The sequence below is a fragment of the Erpetoichthys calabaricus genome, chromosome 5 (assembly GCF_900747795.2).
Source record: "Erpetoichthys calabaricus chromosome 5, fErpCal1.3, whole genome shotgun sequence".
Classification (NCBI taxonomy): Eukaryota; Metazoa; Chordata; class Cladistia; order Polypteriformes; family Polypteridae; genus Erpetoichthys; species Erpetoichthys calabaricus.
In genome coordinates this window covers 12,091,496-12,111,205 of record NC_041398.2, presented here as the reverse complement: position 1 = coordinate 12,111,205, position 19,710 = coordinate 12,091,496, and the positions used below count along the sequence as shown (strand labels likewise).

Below are 19,710 nucleotides of genomic sequence, written 5' to 3'. Positions count from 1 at the left end.
AAGGATCTGTTTTTTTGTGAAGCTGCCTTTACTCGAGTGATCACTTAGACCTGACTTGGTGGCCAAGTATAAGCGTTACCTGGTAGCTAACCACCCATACAATCAGATTGTGAATCAGACTACGAATGCCGTGAATGTAATTACACACTCACTGCACTTGCTTACGGTAATCGAACCTCGGACGTCAGCGCTAGAGGGGCTTAGCAGCGGTGAAGTATTGCTTTTAAATTTTAATTAAGAACAAAAGAAAACCTCAGAGCTTTGATTCCCGAAAGGGAGTGAAGTGAGTGTCCGGTTAACCACCAGGTAACGCTTATGGTTGGACAGCAAGTGACGTAACATCAGCCACGGTGCCTTCAGTTGTGAGAAGCAGATCATAGAATGATTGAAAATAGTTTTGCATTTACCTTTTTAGTAAAAGGCGAGCTTTTAAGCCTGAGAAATCACCCCGTAAATGCACACGTTTAATTGCACATGTGTTAATATGTATGGTTACACAGTATTAAAAGACAGTGAAGAACGTGATTTACCTTTGTTCCCACGTTTGATAAAAGGCGAGCTTTTAAGCCTGAGAAATCACCCCGTAAATGCACACGTTTAATTGCACATGTGTTAATATGTATGCTTACACAGTATTAAAAGACACTCAAAAATTAACGTCATTTACCATCAGCCACGGTGCCTTCAATTGTGAGAAGCAGATCATAGAATGATTGAAAATAATTTTGCATTTACCTTTTTAGTAAAAGGCGAGCTTTTAAGCCTGAGAAATCACCCCATAAATGCACACGTTTAATTGCACATGTGTTAATATGTATGCTTACACAGTATTAAAAGACAGTCAAAAATTAACGTCATTTACCTTCGTTCCCGCGTTTGACTCGTGCTGTAAATCTCTTCCTTGTTTTTAGTTCACGTGATTACGTAGGAGGCATGATGATGCAATACGTGACTCCGCCTCCTCCATTAGAGTAAATGGACAAAAAATATGTTCCAGTTATGACCATTACGCGTAGGATTTCGAAATGAAACCTGCCTAACTTTTGTAAGTAAGCTGTAAGGAATGAGCCTGCCAAATTTCAGCCTTCCACCTACACGGGAAGTTCGAGAATTAGTGATGAGTCAGTCAGTCAGTCAGTCAGTCAGTCAGTCAGTCAGTCAGTCAGTGAGTCAGTGAGGGCTTTGCCTTTTATTAATATGTATAGATATCATGAACTGAGCTCACCTGACAAACAGTGCAGCAGAAGAACAGGAGTTTGTGGACGTAACCAGCAGCTGATTTTTGACCCACCAACGAGGAGCGATTGTCACAATGTGAAGGTCTGTAATAATCAGGGTGGAGGTGAGGACTGTTGGAATGCAGCAGCGCTGCGCTGTGCCACCATGCCGCCTCACAATTTAAGTGTCATATCTCAAAATTTACAGTAGTGACAAAGTCTTCAGACTCTTTCTACACACTTTATTGTGGATTTAATTTTTCATGGATGAATTTCCCATTTTTGCCCATTGAATCAACATTTAATAACTCATCATGATAAAGTGAAGACATGTTAACAGGAAGGTTAATAAATTTATTAAAAATCACAAACTAAAATCTCTCCCTCTTAGTCATATTTAGACCTTTCTTGTGTCACTCTGAACTGCACTCTGGTCCATCCTGTCACCTTGAGACGTGTCTAGAACTTGAGTGGAGTCCACCACTGAATTGAGTGGCCTTCGTTTAGAAAGTCAGTCGTGTTTCTGTGTCTAGAAGGTCCTACAAATCACACTGCGTGAGGTCCAATGAACTCTCTGTAGACCTTGTTGTATATGATTGTTTCATGATGCTTTTGTCCATTGCTTTATGTTCGGTGTTGATTGCTTTGGTCTGCGTCTTTTGAGACGTATGACGGCCGGAGGGAGGGCTGTGGTTTTAAAAAGCTCGCTGTATGGAGTTGTTGGTTAAACAGGGTTAACAATAAACAGCATTCGTAACGTTATTCTGAGTGTGTCGCTACTTCAATCTAGAAAACACTACAATTGCCGAACGAGGATGGCTGAAAATGTTCCGTTTGTTTCCCTGCCACCCCCCGAGCCTTTCTTGCCTCAGCCGGGCGAAGTGCCTGTTCTGTGGGACAGATGGAAGTCTTCATTTCAAACGTACCTTCTTGTGGTGGCTTTGGACGCAGTTGCTAGTGTAGACAAAGAGCCATTCTCCTGCATTGCCTCGGCTCAGAAGGACTCCACGTCTTCCAGACTCTCGGTGACGGTGACACATACGAAGTCGTTATTGGGCTCCTTGACGGTCACTTTACATAAAAGCAGATCGTCCTTTTGAAACGGCTACAGTGCCGTCAGCGGACACAATGTGCTGGTGAGTCTCTTTTGCAGTACGTGGCTGACTTAAAGGGTTTAGCCGAGTCTTGTAAATGTGACCTTCTCCATGATGAAATGATTAGAGACCAACTGATTGACAAAACTCCTCTTCCTCCGGTGCGTGATAGGCTTCTTTTTGAGGACGATGACTTGATGCTCAGTAAAGCGTTGACTGTTGCGTGTCAAACAGAATCATCTTCTCAATGTCACATAAAATAAGTGAAACACAGATGTCTTCTGCGAATCCCTTACCTGCTGTTCAGACAGTGAGTGAGCCACATGGCGCGGAGTGTAACTGTGTGTCTGACTGTCAGTCTCAAGCATCAGTACAGCAGATGAGACCTCATACAGCTCAGTCTCACCAGCGCTGTGGACATTGTGGTTCTACTAGACATGTGTCTTGTGCCGTGGACTGTCCTGCACGAGGACAAATACGTAGGTGGTGTCGAAAACCCAATCATTTCACAAAATGGTGTAGGTCAGCACCAGAGCCTGGAAATAGTAACTGTACACAGCAAAAACAACGCTCTGCTGAGTCCTCCCTGCAGTTATTCACACAGTCTGTTCCTCTCTACCCGGGTTTCATTCCTGTGCCGTGTACCTGGATGATGTTTGCATTCCTCTTCTGCTTGACACAGGAGCTAAAGTGTCACTTCTAAACATGGCCACCTATACAACATTCTTATCGCACTTACCACTTCAGCCACCTAACCTTTCCCTCTACAGATATGGCAGTTCCAGAATTGATGTGGTGGGTGTTGTGCACTGCCCTGTAACGTATGGCACAAACACTGTGTCTGATTCTCCTTTCCATATCACAAGACAAGGTAGCAATATTTTGGGCCTGGACTTGTTCACCAGTCTAGGGTTCACACTACTGGACAATGATGGATTAACTATTCTGAATGTGACATCACGGTGGCATCAGAAATGGCCTACCCTGTTCACTGGCTGAGGACATCTTAACACATTTACACACAAGCCCCTGCTTAATACAAGTGTCAGTCCTGCTATTCAGCCTCTGCGGCATGTGCCCCTCGACCTGCGGGATGGTGTCACAACAGAACTACAACACCTCCTGACAGATGGCATTAGAGAGCCAATCCACGCCTCCCCCTGGATATCGAATTTGGTCATAGCAGAAGAAAAGTCAGGAGGGCTGCGGTTAGATAGATAGATAGATAGATAGATAGATAGATAGATAGATAGATAGATAGATAGATAGATAGATAGATAGATAGATAGATAGATAGATAGATAGATAGATAGATAGATAGATAGATAGATAGATAGATAGATAGATACTTTATTAATCCATCCATCCATCCATCCATCCATTGTCTCCCGCTTATCCGAGGTCGGGTCGCGGGGGCAGCAGCTTGAGCAGAGATGCCCAGACTTCCCTCTCCCCGGCCACTTCTTCTAGCTCTTCCGGGAGAATCCCAAGGCGTTCCCAGGCCAGTCGAGAGACATAGTCCCTCCAGCATGTCCTGGGTCTTCCCCGGGGCCTCCTCCCGGTTGGACGTGCCTGGAACACCTCACCAGGGAGGCGTCCAGGAGGCATCCTGATCAGATGCCCGAGCCACCTCATCTGACTCCTCTCGATGCGGAGGAGCAGCGGCTCTACTCTGAGCCCCTCCCGGATGACTGAGCTTCTCACCCTATCTTTAAGGGAAAGCCCAGACACCCTGCGGAGGAAACTCATTTCAGCCGCTTGTATTCGCGATCTCGTTCTTTCGGTCACTACCCATAGCTCATGACCATAGGTGAGGGTAGGAACATATATCGACTGGTAAATTGAGAGCTTCGCCTTGCGGCTCAGCTCCTTTTTCACCACGACAGACTGATGCAACGCCCGCATTACTGCGGATGCCGCACCGATCCGCCTGTCGATCTCACGCTCCATTCTTCCCTCACTCGTGAACAAGACCCCGAGATACTTGAACTCCTCCACTTGGGGCAGGATCTCGCTACCAACCCTGAGAGGGCACTCCACCCTTTTCCGGTTGAGGACCATGGTCTCGGATTTGGAGGTGCTGATTCTCATCCCAGCCGCTTCACACTCGGCTGCGAACCGATCCAGAGAGAGCTGAAGATCACGGCCTGATGAAGCAAACAGGACAACATCATCTGCAAAAAGCAGTGACCCAATCCTGAGCCCACCAAACCGGACCCCCTCAACACCCTGGCTGCGCCTAGAAATTCTGTCCATAAAAGTTATGAACAGAATCGGTGACAAAGGGCAGCCCTGGCGGAGTCCAACTCTCACTGGAAACGGGTTCGACTTACTGCCGGCAATGCGGACCAAGCTCTGGCACTGATCGTACAGGGACTGAACAGCCCTTATCAGGGGGGCCGGTACCCCATACTCTCGGAGTACCCCCCACAGGATTCCCCGAGGGACACGGTCGAATGCCTTTTCTAAGTCCACAAAACACATGTAGACTGGTTGGGCAAACTCCCATGCACCCTCCAGGACCCTGCTAAGGGTATAGAGCTGGTCCACTGTTCCGCGACCAGGACGAAAACCACACTGTTCCTCCTGAATCCGAGGCTCGACTATCCGACGGACCCTCCTCTCCAGGACCCCTGAATAGACTTTTCCAGGGAGGCTGAGGAGTGTGATCCCTCTGTAGTTGGAACACACCCTCCGATCCCCCTTCTTAAAGAGGTGGACCACCACCCCGGTCTGCCAATCCAGAGGCACTGTCCCTGATGTCCATGCGATGTTGCAGAGGCGTGTCAGCCAAGACAGTCCTACAACATCCAGAGGCTTGAGGAACTCCGGGCGTATCTCATCCACCCCCGGGGCCCTGCCACCAAGGAGTTTTTTGACCACCTCGGTGACCTCAGTCCCAGAGATGGGGGAGCCCACCTCTGAGTCCCCAGGCTCTGCTTCCTCATTGGAAGGCATGTTAATGGGATTGAGGAGGACTTCAAAGTATTCCCCCCACCAACCCACAACGTCCCGAGTCGAGGTCAGCAGCGCACCATCCCCACCATATACAGTGTTGACACTGCACTGCTTCCCCTTCCTGAGATGCCGGATGGTGGACCAGAATCTCCTCGAAGCCGTCCGAAAGTCATTCTCCATGGCCTCCCCAAACTCCTCCCATGCCCGAGTTTTTGCCTCAGCAACCACCAAAGCCGCATTCCGCTTGGCCTGCCGGTACCTATCAGCTGCCTCCGGGGTCCCACAGGACAAAAGGGTCCTGTAGGACTCCTTCTTCAGCTTGACGGCATCCTTCACCGCCGGTGTCCACCAGCGGGTTCGGGGATTGCCGCCACGACAGGCACCGACCACCTTACGGCCACAGCTCCGGTCAGCTGCCTCAACAATAGAGGCACGGAACATGGCCCATTCGGACTCAATGTCCCCCACCTCCCTCGGGATGTGGTCGAAGTTCTGCCGGAGGTGGGAGTTGAAGCTACTTCTGACAGGGGGCTCTGCCAGACGTTCCCAGCAGACCCTCACAACACGTTTGGGCCTATCACGCCTGACCGGCATCCTCCCCCACCATCGAAGCCAACTCACCACCAGGTGGTGATCAGTTGACAGCTCTGCCCCTCTCTTCACCCGAGTGTCCAAGACATGTGGCCGCAAGTCCGACGACACGACCACAAAGTCGATCATCGAACTGAGGCCTAGGGTGTCCTGGTGCCAAGTGCACATATGAACACCCCTATGCTTGAACATGGTGTTCGTTATGGACAATCCGTGACGAGCACAGAAGTCCAATAACAAAACACCGCTCGGGTTCAGATCAGGGGGGCCATTCCTCCCAATCACGCCCTTCCAGGTCTCACTGTCATTGCCCACGTGAGCATTGAAATCTCCCAGCAGAACGAGGGAGTCCCCAGAAGGTATGCCCTCTAGCACCCCCTCCAGGGACTCCAAAAAGGGTGGGTACTCCGAACTGCTGTTCGGTGCATACGCACAAACAACAGTTAGGACCCGTCCCCCCACCCGAAGGCGAAGGGAGGCTACCCTCTCGTCCACCGGGGTAAACCCCAATGTACAGGCTCCAAGTTGGGGGGCAATAAGTATACCCACACCTGCTCGGTGCCTCTCACCGGGGGCAACTCCAGAGTGGTAGAGAGTCCAGCCCCTCTGAAGGAGATTGGTTCCAGAGTCCAAGCTGTGCGTCGAGGTGAGCCCGACTATATCTAGCAGGAACCTCTCAACTTCGCACACTAGGTCAGGCTCCTTCCCCTTCAGAGAGGTGACATTCCACGTCCCAAGAGCCAGTTTCTGTAGCCGAGGATCGGACCGCCAAGGTCCCCTCCTTCGGCCACCACCCAACTCACACTGCACCCGACCTCCTTGGCCCCTCCCATAGGTGGTGAGCCCATGGGAAGGGGGACCCACGTTGCCTCTTCGGGCTGTGCCCGGCCGAGCCCCATGGGTGCAGGCCCGGCTACCAGGCGCTCGCAATCGAGCCCCACCTCCAGGCCTGGCTCCAGAGTGGGGCCCCGGTGACCCGCGTCCGGGCAAGGGAAAACGCCGTCCAAAATGGTTTTTCTTCATAGGAGGTTTGTTTAACCGCTCTTTGTCTCATCCCTCACCTAGGACCAGTTTGCCTTGGGTGGCCCTACCAGGGGCATAAAGCCCCGGACAACAGAGCTCCTAGGATCATTGGGACACGCAAACCCCTCCACCACGATAAGGTGACGGTTAAAGGAGGGGACTTTATTAATCCCAGGGGGAAATTCACATACACCAGCAGCAAAAAATATTAAATTAAAGAGTAATAAAAAATGCAGGTAAAAAAAACAGACAATAACTTGAATAATGTTCAACGTTTACCCCCTCTGGTGGAATTGAAGAGTCGCATAGTTTGGGGGAGGAATGATCTTCTCAGTCTGTCAGTGGAGCAGGACAGTGACAGCAGTCTGTCGCTGAAACTGCTCCTCTGTCTGGAGATGACACTGTTTAATGGATGTAGTGGATTCTCCATAATTGATAGGAGCCTGTTGAGTGCCCGTTGTTCTGCTACGGATGTCAAACAGTCCAGCTCTATGCCAACAATAGAGCCTGCCTTCCTCACCAGTTTGTCCAGGCGTGAGGCATCCTTCTTCTTAATGCTGCCTCCCCAGCACACCACTGCATAGAAGAGGGCACTCACCACAACCATCTGATAGAACATCTGCAGCATCTTACTGCAGATGTTGAAGGATGCCAGTCTTCTAAGGAAGTACAGGCGGCTCTGTCCTTTCTTGCACAGAGAATCAGCATTGGCAGTCCAGTCCAATTTATCGTCCAGCTGCACTCCCAGGTATTTATAGGTCTGCACCCTCTGCACACAGTCACCTCTGATGATCACGGGGTCCATGAGGGGCCTGGGTCTCCTAAAATCCACCACCAGTTCCTTGGTTTTGCTGGTGTTCAGTTGTAGGTGGTTTAAGTCGCACCATTTAACAAAGTCCTTGATGAGGTTTCTATACTCCTCCTCCTGCCCACTCCTGATGCAGCCCTCGATAGCAGTGTCGTCAGCAAACTTTTGCACGTGGCAGGACTCCGAGTTATATTGGAAGTCTGATGCATATAGGCTGAATAGGACTGGAGAAAGTACAGTCCCCTGCGGCGCTCCTGTGTTGCTGACCACAATGTCAGATCTGCAATTCCCGAGACGCACATACTGAGGTCTGTTTGTGAGATAGTCCACGATCCATGCCACCAGGTATGAATCTACTCCCATCTCTGGCAGCTTGTCCCTAAGGAGCAGAGGTTAGATGGTGTTGAAGGCGCTAGAGAAGTCTAGAAACATAATTCTTACAGCGCCATTGCCTCTGTCCAAGTGGGAGAGGGATCGGTGTAGCATGTAGATGATGGCATCTTCCGCTCCCACCTTCTCCTGGTATGCGAACTGCAGAGGGTCGAGGGCGTGTTGGACCTGTGGCCTCAGGTGGTGAAGCAGCAGCCGCTCCATGGTCTTCATCACATGTGGTTATGTGTGGATTTAAGGGCAGTAAATCAGGCTGTCATCCCTGATCGTCACCCCTTATCAACCATCGAAGAGCTCACCACTCACTTCCATGGCTCAAAGGTTTTTATAAAGTTCGACCTTCGTCAAGGTTATCTTCAAGTTCCTCTGCACGAGGACAGCAGTGATTTGACTTCATTAACCTCCCACGTTGGAATTTTTCGTTATACCAGAATGCCAGTTGGCCTGTGCTCTGCTCCCAGTTGTTTCCAAAAAATAATGTCCAGTATCCTGGCAGGAACTCCAGGGGTGGTTGTTTACTTGGATGACATTGTAGTCCATGGGCCAGATAATGCTGTCCATGACGAACGTCTGCAAGAAACCTTTGCAGCTCTTAGCCACCACAACCTTACCTTAAATGCAGATAAGTGCCTGTTTGCTGCACATGAAGTGGACTTTATTGGGTTCTGCTTGTCAACTCCAGGTTTATCACCCCTTCAGTCGAATGTGGAAGCCATTCAGCGTGTTCCATTACCTACTTCAGCTTCACAGTTGGCCTCATTTCTGGAGATGACAGGGTACTACATGAGATTCAGGTCACAATACTCTGCACTCACTCGCCCCTTTGGCAGCTGCTTAAAAAAGAGACATCCTGTAGTTGGTCGTCGGACTGTGCAGAAGCCTTTTACAAACTTAAAGAGTTGCTTACTACTTGACCAGTCTTGGCACATTTTAATGTGGACAGTCCAACTATTGTGACTTGTGATGTATCTTCTTCAGCAGTAGGTGCAGTTCTCTCACAGATACAAGATGGAGTGGAGACGCCTGTGGCTTTTGCTTCCCGTGCATTGAGCCCTGCTGAACAGAAATACTCAGTAGGGGAGAGGGAGGCACTCGCATGTGTATGGGCCTGTGAAGAGTGGCATACCTACCTGTACGGGCGTCCATTTACTTTAAGAACTGACCACCAGGCCCTAACATCTTTGATGTCCTCTGCTGGTTCAGGTCACAGGCTGCTGCACATGCACCGCTGGGGTGAGCGTCTCCAGAGGTACAATTTTAAGTTACAGTTCACCTCAGGACGAGACAATGGAGTGGCAGATTTGTTGTCACCTTCAGTTTGTCATCCCCCTACCACTATGTGAATTGATCATAAGGAGGATCTGATTCACTTGCTGCACTCTCCACTCCAAGATATTGTATCACTCCAGGAACTTACAAAAGAATCTGCATTGGATCCAGTTTTCACAGCCCTACGACAGTATGTTGCTAATGGCTGGCCATTGGAAGTGCCCCCTAACCTCCAGTCTTACATCTGATTTAAAGATGAGCTTTCGTGTTGGAATGAGACTTGTCCTTCATGTGGACATCGCACGGTTGTGCCCAGCAGCCTCAGGGGTCGGGTCCTGGCCATGGCTCATCAGGGCCACCTCAGAATTGTGAAACTAAAGCAACGCTGCAGGGACCTAGTCTGGTGGCCTGGCATTGACCATGACTTAGAGGAGCTGATGTGCAACTGTGCACCATGTTTAACAAGTGGTAAGACTGGGCCACCACCAATGCCTCCTCTCCAACCCTTGGCCTGACCTGATCAGCCTTGGCAACACATTCAAGTAGACATCTGTGACAAATTAAAAGGTGTGCCACATCACCAGCGCTTCTTGGCAGTAGCAGACGACCTCCACACAAAGTGGCCAGAGGTCACTCCCATGGGCTCAGTCACAGCGGAGTCCCTCATTGGTTTCCTGGACACACTGTTTGCTCGCTGGGGTTTACCAAAATGCATTACAACAGATAATGGTCCGCAGTTCACATCTGCTGTGTTCACTGATGTTGTCCAAAACCGGGGTGTACGCCATATTAAAACATCCTTTTATCACCCCCAGGCTAATGGAGGGGTTGAACGCTTTAATCAAAGCCTCAGGGCTCACCTGTCACAGGGTTTCTCTTTTAATGAAGCACTGTCACAAACCCTGCTGCATTATAGAGCTGCTCAGCATGTTACGACTGGGGTGTCCCCAGCCAAACGTATGCTAGGCCGTGAGCTGGAACTACCCTGGCATAGACTTCGTCCCCCTACAACTTTGTCACCCACCAAGTCAGCTGAGTCAAATGTGCAAAAACGACAAGCAAAGTCCCAGCATGATTTCAACAGGAAGAGGAGAATACGGATTCCCAATTTCAAGGTGATGGACTGGGTTAGGGTCTGCCGCCCATGTCGCTCTAGCAAGCTTCACTCCTTCTGGTCATCACCCCTTCAGATTAAGAGCCAGCTTGGACCTGCAGCCTTTCAGTTAGTGGATGGGTCTCGGTGGCATGTCAGCAGGCTGAGCAAGGTGCCAGCCCCTTCAGGATCTGATAACTTCATCACGGGCAATCCTACCTCAGATGACACAACTTGGATGTCCCAGGCCCCCCTTCCTCTTCCCCTGAATACGGATCCTCAACCCACTGCTAGCAGTGGAACCCCAATATCTCGAGCAGCAAGACTGCGTTCAAGGCCTGCCCGCTTCCAAGACTTTCTAACCTCTTTTCACACCTAATTCAATTGGTGGGAGAGGGGGGGGGAATGTTGTATATGATTGTTTAATGGTGCTTTTGTCCATTGCTTTATGTTTGGGTGTTGATTGCTATGGTCTGCGTCTTTAGAGACGTATGACGGCCAGAGGGAGGGGTGTGATCTAGAGGTGCGCTGTATGGAGAGTTGGTTAAACAGGTTTAACAATAAACAGCATTCAAAACGTTATTCTGAGTGTGTCGCTACTTCAATCTAGAAAACACTACACCGTGAGATAAAATATACGTCAAATTCAAACATTTCTTTGGTTTTCATTAAATTTAAGTGATTCCAGAAGTGCCCTCTAACGGTGAGAGAGAGGACTGCACTTGAATTCTGATGTCTGCTGACGGCGGACAGGCCTCTCCACGTGACATACAGTATATATACAGTAACACAGCACGACACTGGGTCGTCTAATTGTCACTCTGTTGTCACTCTCAGCAGCTCCTCTGACAGGTTTTCTGCAGTATGTCTCTCTGTAAACTCACAACAGCCCAGAAGGCAGGATGTCATCTTAAATTTTCCAATAAAGTGACAAGTGACAGACACGTATGAGCAGGTCGCTCTGGATGTCCGGCAGTCAGTTGTCAGGCAAACTGCTGGAGCTTTTTTGACCCTGTGTCGCCACAATGCACACTCCGTGTTATACAGTCGTGGAGTTTGAGATGAGGTTTATCTACTGGGGAGAACATACATGGGGTTTAAGGCTGAACAAAAGTTTTAAATCCTTTGTCCTCCACAATGAAAATGGCTAAAAGCCACGGGCTGTCATTTTAGCAGCTCCTCATCGACACTTATCTGTCTGGCTGCGGTCAATTGTTTAGGAATAAATGTGCTTATTTAAGTTTGAGTGGCAGAAGGCTGTGATATACCTGCAGTTTTTGATAAGACAGTGGATGCTGTAGCAGACGTTATTGGCTCAAAACAGAACACTTTACAAGGGTCAGTGGAAGGCAGCCTGAGGAGAGAGGGCGAGCTGGACGGACGGCTGAGCGCTTCTTAGATGTCTGTGCAGGTTTGGTGTTGATCCTGCTCTGCTCTGACGGATATTTTCATTTTACAAATTCTGCACTCAGCTTTGCAGTCTCCAATATCATTGAAATGTGGGCAAATGCTGTTTCTTTTTCAATGTTCGCTCATTTCTTCCCTTTTTCCCGACGCGCTTGCATTTCAATCCTACTGCAAGTCTCTCTGTGGCTCTGTGTATCTGGACTGTACCACTACACTCACTGTCTACGGAGCGTCTGCCCCCTCCCTTCTTTCACATAATGGTATGATCCTAGACTTTCTTTACTTGTGATTGGCCATGTGGTGTGACCATCAAAATATAGTCCCGCCTCTGCCTGCTTGGATTCTCCCGGCCTGGAGTCGGCTCTACTCGTTCACTGCAAAGAATCGGCTCGTAGAGGCGTACGACACATCACGACACGCGGTGATTTACATGAATACCACAGAGCCGATAGTCCACATACTCGGTGTGATTTTTCTACCATAAACAGTTGCAATAAACGAGTTTTTTTTTTAATAAATGGCTTCTTCTTCGATTTCCATTTTTCTTCGCGACCCCCTTGTAGATAGCTCGCTCCACAGGTTGAGCCACACTGCTGTAAGGCTAAAACAAGAGGCAACTGTGCCAGTAAGGGTATCCGTCAATAAGGGCACGCACAAAAAGGCGACCTTCAAAAGGGCGACCTCAATTGAGCGCCGAATAACTGCGCGCAAAAATAAAGGAGTGCTTCAAAAGGGTGACGTCAATTGGGCGCAGCGAATAAAGGCAAACGCAACAAAATTATTACAGAAAATTTATTAGATAAAGGCAATGATTGAACGTTTAAAAAGGTGAAAGCAAGAATATTAAAACATCCAGTTAATTAATGCATGAACTTCTAACGAACTACTTCTAACGAACTATTTCTAAAGCTCCATATTTCGTTGTTTTCAAAATTACAGAAAATTAGATTAAGGCAATGACTGAATGTATAAAAAGGTGAAAGCAAGTTACACATGAAGCTGTAGATCAGGGGTAGGCAACGTCGGTCCTGGAGTGCCACAGTATGTGCAGGTTTTTGTTCCAACCCAGTTCCTTAACGAGAACTCAATTATTGCTGATGAAGCACATATTGCTTAAGTGACATTTTAATGCTTCATTTTAGTGGTCTCGCTTGTTAAGGTTCTCCAACCTTAATTGCTGATTTCAATCTTAAACTGCTGCATTCAGTGTTTTAATTGCTCCTTATTAGCAATGAGATGTAAAAGACAAAGCAGCCAGCAGTTCTCCAGCTAGCTTTTTTCCAATTACATCTGTGTGTGTTCATCATGCACGGTTTGATTTAATAAAACACTTAATAGAAAAATGTGACAGACTGAAAATGATCTGTTTTAGGCTTCAAATCATTTGGATGATATCCTTGGAAAGGAAAAAAATCTACGATATAAAAGCCTTACATTGCACAGACTAACAAGCCATAAAATTAAATAAGGTCTGAGATTGGCAATGATTGGTTTCTAATTAAGCAATTGGGTTGAATGAAAACCTGTAGCCACTGCGGCTCACCAGGACCGACATTGCCTACCCCTGTTTTACATCTTATTGCTAATAAGGAGCAATTAAAACACTGAATCCAGCCGGCTGTCCAAATGAGAATTTTTATAAAGCATAACTGTTTCGTTATCAGACTTTTAAAACAGGCGGCTCCGTACAAAAAATAACCGAGTACATAGTTCAGAATACTGACATCTTATGTCCAAGCTATTACACACCCGGCCTGCTCTTTTAAACCAGGCCTGAATATTCTCAGAGGAGAGAACCTGTTTGAATTTCAGATGCCAAGACAAAACTTAACTGATTGTAAAGCCCGTTTCGGTAAGAGAAAAAAAACTAATATTGCTTCAGTCCTATGAACATTAATCGTCGTCGTACACGTAGATAGAGAGATAGAAATATAAAATGCTACAATTTATATACACACGAGCGCGCTCACGCTCCTACACATGCGCTGTGTGTAAATTAACATGCTGATAATTCCTGCACACTGTAAACAAATATTTTTAAAATGGAATTACCGGAGAATCAACTTGGAAAATATTAAGTATAAAATATAAGGATTCATCCCTCCGTTTTAAAACATGCTCGTTTAACACTTATAATAATCCTGAACGGTTCTTACCGTTATATTGACTGTCGGTGCTCTGTACAGATGGCCGGACACCGAAAAGTCCTGTATTTTTTAAAAAAGGTCCTTCGTTATGCATAGATTTATTTTAGCAAATGTGTGGCCTCACTTTAAGTGTGTTTCAAACTGAACCTTATGTTAAAGTAATTATGTGTGAACATCTTTTGTGTCGGTATAAGGATTGATCCGTCCTAATAGCTACACCCCCACCCCCCTTAGCTTCAGGATGTCAGAGCTGATGACCGTGAACATCCGTGTATTGTTCGGGTTGAAAAGTCAACTTTGTAAGCATTCGAAATCTTTTAATATCACAAGGTGAGACCATTTTTACACTGCCCCCGAGCGATCTGAGCCTTGCTGAGGTGCTTAAGACAATTTCACTTGGCAGGGATTTTTCAAATGTATAACTCCTGGGGGTAAAATTTATACGTCTCAAACGTTATTTAAAAGGATCCTGTTGCCTATTATTTTACAGATCTTATATCGATCTCGTTATCATTAAAAACTTTTACATTTCGTGGGGTTTAGCTCCTGATACGCGTGCGCTGAGAACGCAGCGCCTGAGGCTCGTAGCCTTGGTAGGGTCTAAACCATTCTGCTCGAAGGACGCATCCTGTGGGTCTGTCAGTTTCCAGGGGCTGTGCGGTCAGAAAGTTTGCCTGCTCTGCGTGCACGCGCAGCGGTCTGCTCCAACAGTAGACGGAGAGAACCGGGCAGCTTGTGTTTGGAAACTACAGGCAGCCTGCTCCGAGACAGAGAGCCGGACAGCACCCTGCGGGGTGAAGTAAAGGCTTTTTCAGCTTAGAGACGGTCTGTGAGGTGAAGAAATCATTTACTTAGATAAAGGAATAGATATTTTAAATCATAGAGTTTCTTGCCCAAAGCACTAGAGACAGGAATGATCCCCAAGAGGCATGGATGGTAGGGGCCCTTCCTTAACATGTTGGGGTGCGTGTGCGTATGTGTGTGTGTGTGTGTGTGTGGAGGCGATCTCTCCTCGGCCTACAGGCAGAGGCCTCCTGCTCCGAGACAGAGAGCCGGACAGCACCCGGCTGGGGTGAAGTAATGGCTTTTTCAGCTTAGAGAGCGTCTGTGAGTTGAAGAAAATCATTTTGACTTAAATAAAAGGTTAGATATTTTAAATAATAAAGTTTCTTACCCAAAGCACTAGAGTCAGGAATGGCTATAAGGCAGAATGGACAGGCTGAAACATGTGTGTGTTTGTCTCTCCTCGGGGAGAAATGATCAAGGACTGGCCTGGGGCTGGACTCAGAGTCAAAATGACTATGATGGCTATCCGTTATGTGTGTGTGTGTGTGTCGGCGGTCTTTTCCTCTAGGGGTGGGGAATCGGAAGGGGGCGTCCTCAGGGTTAACCGAGTGTGGGCAGGAAACTCTAAGTCAGAAGACCTGCGACCACCAAGAGGTGCGGATGGCAGGGTCTGCTACAGACTTGCCTGAACTTGTCCTCGGGAGAGGTGGTGGCGGGTTCAAGGAGGGGGCACCCATCCATCAAATAAAGTCTTGGCCATTTCCCGGGGTAAAAACAGAATGGGAGGGTTCAAGGAAGGGACAGATGTTTCCTGGGGTAAAAACAGGATGGGAGGGTTCAAGGAAGGACCGGACATCCGCCAAACGGATCTTGGCCGTTTCCTGGGGTAAAAACAGGAAGGGCGAAGGTCACGGAAGTGACGGACTTCCGGCCGGGAAAACCGGAAGGGGGCGGGAGTTTATGACGTCAAACCCAAAAGGGGCGGGGCTTAACTCATCAATCATTTTTTGACATTTTGACAGAAGCCGCATTCATTATACTACTCATGACAATGGATTGCTACATTTATTTTAACGAGCAGTCTTTTAAATGTCTGTAAAGTGTTACTGGGTGTCGAGCAATGTATTATTATTACTGATATTTTACTAAATCTTACTATGCATGTTTCTTTGTTGATGAGCCCCGTTGAAGAATTTTTTGGTAACAGAACAGTAAACACGCCAAAACGACTGAAAATACAACTGACGACTGGTATTTTTCGATATCATTTTAACAAAGTTTACTGTCTGCCCTCAATCACAGAGCACCTTGGTAAAACGTCAATAGCGTTTAATATACTTGCAGCCTTAGAACGCAGACATCAGGACATCGCTGCACGTGCATGTTTAATAACAAGATATGACAGCATTTTGCACAGCGCATGCGTTAAAACAAAAGACAAGCGGCGCGCAAAGGCACGCGAACAAGAGGAGTTCCGCAGCAATCACATCTCAGTGCACCTAAGAGAAGGGACACTGAATTCTACGAGGCACAGATATTTTAGAGCACCGGTTTAAATATATATTGATTGATTAAGATCAGCGATTTTCAACGGTTCACAGGTGTGGCGTAAGATTGTTTTAAGCAAACTAATTAAAGACTTCTTTGAAGAAATATGACAAAAAATAAGTCTACGACGCAGATTCTATACCATTTTGTATGATTTTTTATATCATTATATTAAATGAAATGCTGCCAATAAGGAATAATAGAAATCACCGCGCTGCTTTCTATCTTTGACGAACTAACGTTTTATGGGGTGAAAAAAATGATCGCCCGTGACAGATACACTTAATCAGTTGTGTGTGCGACCTACGATTTGTTGACTTTGAGTGTGCGTGTGTTGTGTGTGTGTACGTGCGTGTGTGGTTTTGTCAGTTTTACAATAAAAACAGACATCAGTTATTTGTGAAGCAGGAATATTCTGATCATTCTGATCCCTGATCAACATTTTAAAGAAACAAAGCAACTCCAGTGTTTTCCTCCATAACACCCTTTCAGCAAACAGGACTAATGTCCCTGCTGAAACAGATCGCCCTTTAATGAAATGCTGCCAATACGGAATAACAGAGATCACCGGGCGGCTTTCGGTTAATGATAAACCAGTTGATCACTTGATGATCGCCCCTGACACATACACTTAATCAGTAGTATGTGGGACCCACGATTTGTGAGTTTAAGTGTGTGCGCGTGCGTGTACGTGCGTGTGTACGTGTGCACGTGTGTCGTTTTGTCAGTTTTACTATAAAAACAGTTAAACGTCAGTTATTTGTGAAGCAGGAATATTCTGGTCATTTTGATCCCTGATCAACATTTTAAAGAAACACAGCAACTCCAGTGTTTTCCTCCATAACATCCTTTCAGCAAATGGGACTAAGTTCCTTGCTGAAGCATATCGCCCTTTAATGAAATGCTGCCAATGCGGAATAACAGATAACACCGTGCGGCTTTCGGTCACTGATAAACCAGCCTCTCATGAGGTGAAAGAATGGGACATACTGCGGTTGTGATCAATGCTTTCCGGTAACTCGGCTTTTGAGAAGAATCTGTCATGGGAGGGACAAGAGGGAGCGAGTGAGGCGGGTACAATGAGCCGGGGCGGGACGAAGCTGGGCGAAGAGGCGGGTATCTGTGCAAGTGTTTTAAATAATGAAAGGAAAAAAAGTGCTTTGAAATCGAGGACCCCCAACCAAGAGGGCTTACGAAACAAAACGCGACAGACAGGCATATGCTAGTTGCATAAAATATGCACAATAATTACAACAGTGTTGAAGCAATGATGAAGTGAAAGGGAGATGCTAAACATGGGTGGCCACGTTGTGCCTGCCCGTAGATCCCAACCAATGTATATATTTGAACGGATCTATCTGAACCAATATATATATATGAACGGATGTATCTGAACCGATGTATATATTTAAACCAATCTATTTAAACCAATATATATATCGAAACCAATGTATATATTTGAACGGATGTATTCAAACCGATGTATATATCTGAACGGATGTATCTCAACCAATGTATATATATCAGAATGGATCTATGCAAACCAATTTATATATATCTCAACCAATGTATTTAAACCGATGTATATATCTGACCGGATGTATTCAAACCGATGTATATATCTGAACCAATGTATCCCAACCAATGTATATATGTGAACCGATATATATATCTGAACGGATGTATTAAAACCAATGTATATATTCAAACCAATGTATCCGAACCGATATATACATCTGAACCAATGTATATATTTACTAACCAATCTTTTCTTCCTGAACGGCCCCTCATAATTATATATATATATATATATGTAGATATATATATATATATATATAAATGTATATATATATATATATATATATATATATATATATATATATATATATATATATGTGGATATATATATATATATATATATATATATATATATATATATATATATATATATAGATATATATATATATATATATATATATATATATATATATATATATATATATGTAGATATATGTGTAGATATATATATATGTAGATATATATATATATATATATATATATATATATATATATATATATATATATATATATATGTAGATATATATGTAGATATATATATACATATATATATATATATATATAGATATATATATATATATATATATATATATATATATATATATATATATGTAGATATGTATATATATATATGTGTATATATATATGTGTGTGTATATATATGTAGATATGTTAATACAGTATATATGCAGATATGTAAATATATATGTATATATATGTGTCTGTGTGTGTGTATGTATATATATATATATATATATGTGTGTGTGTGTGTGTGTGTGTATGTATGTATGTGTGTATATATATGTTGATATGTGTATATATACATATATGTATATATATGTGGATGTGTATATGTATATATATGTATGTATATGTAGATATGTGTATATGTAGATATGTATATATGTATATGTATATTTATGTTTATGTGTATGTGTATATTATATATATATAAGACAGCAACACTCATAACAATAACAACACAATTACATTAACAATCATGTTATGTTATTTTTAAAATGTTTCCTTTTCTTTTTCATAACCACTTTAACACATTACTTCTCTGCTGCGAAGCGCGGGTATTTTGCTAGTTATTATTAAACCAAACTGTCCTTCAATGTGATGTCAATATACTGAATATTTTTTAGATCTCACCAAACACTTCACATCCTAACTTCTCCTGTGTTTAATATGCAGAGAGGCCACAAGAGGGAGCAGTTTGGCTCCAGAAGAAACAGCTGATGTCACAGCCCTGAAAGTCACAGGAATGTCACTAAGGTGCAAGTCACATAACCAGCGTCTGAGTTGACAGCACATGATGAGGGCCACAGGAGCTGACGTGGAGTCGATTATCAGTGACTGGCGATGTGTCCAGTGTGCTCATCGACTTTTAAATGACATTATGCCCTGAATGTGCCCACCTGCCCACCTGCCCACACTGCTGACTGACATTTCCATTTCATTAATCCTGAGCTCTAAAAGTCCACAAGGTCAGAAGGAGACGACCTCAACCAACACAAACATCAGACGTCAGGACAACATGGCTATCAGCCTGTAGAGTTTGAACGACTGCCAGTGTGCAGCTGTGACGAGGACCTGAGTGACCAGACATACCAGTGGCTTTATGAGGTGACACAGCGGGGACTGAAGCAATGCCTGAGGTGACAGGAGAGAGAAGAGGGCAGCAGGGCTTAGGTCAGCAGTGAAGAGCTCATCGGGTGACAACCTGTCTGATGATCGAGTGCTTAAAGAATCAGACGTCAGTCACACATCGAGATACGGATTTGATCAACGAGGAATA

The 19,710-nt window shown here is 45.5% G+C and overlaps 1 protein-coding gene across 1 annotated transcript in view; it reads right to left on the bottom strand.

Moving 5' to 3' along the window:
• LOC127527816 (tripartite motif-containing protein 16-like) overlaps positions 1–19,710 on the bottom strand; it is a 38,597-nt gene that overhangs the window by 4,012 nt on the left and 14,875 nt on the right. The window lies entirely within an intron of this gene.